Genomic DNA, 4,746 nt, shown 5'->3' on the forward strand with positions numbered 1-4,746 from the left:
ACATCCTTTGCCTAGAAGCCAATATTTATCTAGTATCTTTTAACATTAAAATAACAAGTTTATTATTCATGTCCCATTCTAGATTAGCATATATCATATGCCGAACATGTTGTGTACCATTAAAGTATCACAATAGTAACCATATCAAGTTGAGCATTTTCATAACCCACATAACCAACACTTTCATCAATTACTACGACGAAGGGGGCTCATGTCAAGTTCTCACTATCCGGGAGAGACGGCGATTCGAATCGATTCCTACCCAACTGGGGAATTATTCCTAACACACACCCATACTCCCCCATCAGGGTCGTATCGGGTCACCTTTGGTACAACTCAGGTCCAAATCACGGGTAAGACCAGCTCCGCACCCTCAAAGATACTACCAATCTGCCAAGAAGCTTGAGACTCGAACCCGCCCTTAGACTCACACCATTGGCTCTCCGCACATCCTTACTACCTCCATGGTACGCACTTTAACTGCTCGTACCCCTAGCCTGAGTTGAGCTACTCGGCTTCATGGTCGGAATGACTTATCTAGCCAACTATGTGAGAGGCATGCGTTCAATATGACAAGAGGGCATCCAACGGCCGGTCCTTAAATGATATAGATGAAATCACTATAAACGTGGTCGGCTTAGAATGCTTCGAGGCTTGCCTTTCATAAACGTGGCCGGCTAGTGGTTAGGGCACTCTAGGAGATGATCAACTTCAGGCTCGCCTTTGCCTAGAGCTACTTGGTGCTGAGCTTCCTGGTTCTCCTCTTGTGGATTGGCTTCGAGTTCAACCAACGTGATTTCTTCCGCTACACCTATTGCATGCATATGCATAAAGTAAGTATCATGGATGCATAAGAAGGATTGTGAATGATATGACATGAGAACGTGAATGATTCTATGCTGATGATTACATCAAGTTACTTAGATGATAACCAAGTTGAATTCTTATTTACTGAGTAGGTGCATATCTCTTGTCTAGAATTTTCAAGAATCCACACTAAGTCCATTTCTGGACCACAACACAACAGCTATAAGTTTAGATTATAACTGGAGTTTTACTCAACCAATTGTTGTGATCTAGGACTTTCTAGAAATCTCATAAAATTGCCTATAACTTTCATTTAGTCATCACAAGATGATTTAATAGCTATCTAGGTTAAACAATTCGATCATCCAGATTTGTCCATTAGACAAGCAAATTCTAACAACAGACTTCTAACAGATATAACTCTCAAACCATTTAGTCTATTACCGTGAAAATTTGACACAAGTAAGTTCAGTAAGTTATCTACAGCTTTGTTAATAACAAGTTTCACAGGAAATGTAATTATCATAATGAATTTACCAATACAACAGAAACTACTCCTACAACCATCTAGTGAAATTATAAAGCAATAATTAAGTAGCTGCTTATAACCAATCAACTTCAAGCATAACTACCATTATTAGCAGATCATATGCATCACAAGGACTACAGAAAACATTATGTTTATGCCAAACTAATGTATTTAGATACCTTTATTAATTTATTTATATAATAAGGTGATTTATGAGATAAATATTTCTAGTGCTCCATAAATTCAGAGACAATTGCAGCAGGATACATATGACCCCAAAAGTCTACTGTGCAAATTTTATGCCAATTGGATAAGTATAGCCCTCTATACAAAAATGACAAGTTGCTTAGGTTTATTTTAGCAAAAATAGTTTAGCCTATTGAAAAGTATCAAGCAACAGATTTCATATTTTCTTAGCTTCCATAAAACCCATTAACACTGTACAAAAATTGGCATGGCAATATGTTACTTATTTTTATCCTTATGAATTTCCTCAGAAAACACAATTTATTAAAAGATAAATAGAAAGACCTAGAAGTTTAGTATTTTTTCCTATCTAGAACATGTCAACACAAGACCAGCAAAACTGGAATAACAATTTTATCACTTCCCTAGCTCAAGTTATGTATTTTACAAGATTGCAAACAATTTAAAAGCACTTATTTAGCTCTATTTAATTCTCCTAGAAAAAAACTAGAAACGGTGCAGTTCATATTTTTATCAAATACTACACTTCATGAAGAATCCAATAAAATTTAGTTCACCTAAATTGGACACTCCTAGCTTGAGATATGAATTTTTGAAACATACATTCAAATCTGAAAATAAATCAAAAAATCAAAACATACATAGGCTGACAGCTGGGGCCCCGTGGTCAATGGTACCCACCCGTCAGCGAAATAGAACAGAGGACAACATTTGACCGGTGATAGCTCACCGACAGCGAGGTCTCCGATGGTAGCTCTTCACCGTTGTATTCCCCGTGATCCCCCGCACCCAGTGGTACCCTTCGTTGGACAAGCGGTGCACTAGAGCACCCTCGCCGGTGGCGGACAGCGGAGGCAGCGCGGTGGTACGCCAGCGTTCTTCGGCCGCGGTATGCTCAGTCAAGGCATGCCATGGCTTCACGGTAACCTAACAAAGCTAGCTAGGGTGGGTTAGGGTTCCAACGAGGCGGCGGTGAACTTCGACCGCGTGCATGTCCGTGCAGCGGCGCACAGAGCACGACGGTGCTCCCACCGTTCCGGCAAGACGGCGGCGAGAGGCGGGTCTCCGTCATGCCACCTGCTAGGTCTATGGTTACTCAACCTAAGGCGCGCGAGAGAGGATGGAGGCAATAGGCCAGCTCAGCAACGGCGAGCCCGAGTGCCACGGCGGCCATGGCGACCACGCACAGAGGGACGACTCGTTCCGGCTCAACCAAGCGGTAGCGTCTAAATGGACGATGGGTTTAGATGCTAGGACCTACGGTGAAGACCAGACGAGGGAGAGAGAGAGAGGAGGTGCTTCTGTGTAAGCTAGCCGCGGCGAGCCAAAAGCGCGGCGGCGCTCCGGTGATGGCGCGGTGGCGGTGAGGCAAAATGGGGCCTTACCAAGGCGTGACGTGAGGTAGTAGTGGTTTGGGGAGGTAGAGGTGGAGGTGGTGGAGCTGTTGGCACGAGAAATCGAGCGGTGGAGCTGTGACGGCGGCGAGCGGGCATGGCGGAGCGACGGCGATGGCACGGCGACATGGTGCTCCGCTTTGCTCTGGCGTGGGCGAGAGAGAGCGGGGTGCGAGAGTGAAATGGGGCGAGCAGCAGAGGCGCACGCCTTATCCCTCCGCGCTGGCCTGACCGGCCAGGCTGACGCCGGTGTACGGCCGCCACGCGGCACGCCTGGTCTGCCCCCGGTCGGCCACTGACGGCGCGGCGTCCGCAGCCATCATGCCCAAAATCAGTGACTGACAGCGCAAGTTCATCCACACTATCTCCTAATCCGTGGCGAGTTAACAAAAAGTCCATTACTAAAAGTTGTAGAGCTACATGTAAACTACAACTTTTCTTTAGGGAGTAACATCTAATTCGCCATAGTTTTGAAATTGCAAAGTTTCAAAGTAGGGTACATCAAAACTGAAACAAAGTAGGAATTTTTCTAAGATGAAAACAATATTTTGTTGATTCTTGTGAGCCCTATTTGACCATGTTAGGCACTGAATTAGCTCTTGACCCAAAAATAAAAGTTGTTACTCTAGTCAAGTACTACAACTTTGCTTAATGGTGCACAGCCATGAAAGATCTCTAGGGTATAGTTCAACTTTGATCAAACATGCAACTTGAAAATAAAAGCCTCCACTACAACCATGACTTAGAGGCTAAATGGGTCAAGTCATGAATACCAAAGTTATTCCATGTGACATTCTAAACATGTTTAAGGTACTCCTAGGGTCCCACAAATATTTTATATATTGGTCACACGTAAATCCTAGCATATGTAAAGCATTTAATAACTAACACATGTGATATAAGCACTCATAGAGATACAATTTGAGATGCTCATGCTCATGAATGATCAATGATGCTTGTGCTCATGCAATGTCAATACTAAATGCATGCTTAACACCTACTCCCTCCGTCTCAGAATATCTGTCGTTCTCGCTTTCTACTAGAAACAGTGCATTTCATATTTTTATCAAATACTACACTTCATGAAGAATCCAACAAAATTTGGTTCACCAAAATTGGACACTCCTAGCTTGAGATATAATTTTTGAAACATACATTCAAATCTAGAAAATAAATCAGAAAATTAAAACATACACAAGCTGACAGCTGGGGGCCCGCGGTCAATGGGACCCAACCGTCAGCGAAACAGAACAAAGGACAGTGTTTGACCGGCGATAGCTCACCGACGGCGAGGTCTCCAGTGGTAGCATCTTCACCGTTGCATTCCCCGTGATCCCCCGCACCTAGTGGTACCCCTCATTGGACCGGCGGTGCACTGGAGCACCCTTGGCGGCAGTGATGGTGGACGGTGGAGGTAGCACGGCGGTACACCAGTGTTCTTTGGCCATGGTGTGCTCAATCAAGGCATACCACGGCTTCATGGTAACCTAACGAAGCTTGCTAGAGTGGGTTAGGGTTCCGACGAGGCAGTGGTGAACTCCGACCGCGTGCATGTCCATGCGGCGACGCATGGAGCACGGCGGTGCTCCCACCATTTCAGCTAGACGGCGGCGAGAGGTGGGTCTCCGTCATGCCACCTGCTAGGTCTAGGGTTAGTCAACCTAAGGTGCGCGAGAGAGGATGGAGGCGATAGGCCAGCTTGGCAACGGCGAGCCCGAGTGCCACGGTAGCCATGGCGACCGCGCGCAGAGCAGTGACGCATTTCGGCGCAACCAGTTGGTAGCGTCTAAATGGACGATGGGTTTAGAT

The sequence above is a fragment of the Miscanthus floridulus genome, chromosome 4, assembly GCF_019320115.1.
Source record: "Miscanthus floridulus cultivar M001 chromosome 4, ASM1932011v1, whole genome shotgun sequence".
In the NCBI taxonomy this organism is placed as follows: Eukaryota; Viridiplantae; Streptophyta; class Magnoliopsida; order Poales; family Poaceae; genus Miscanthus; species Miscanthus floridulus.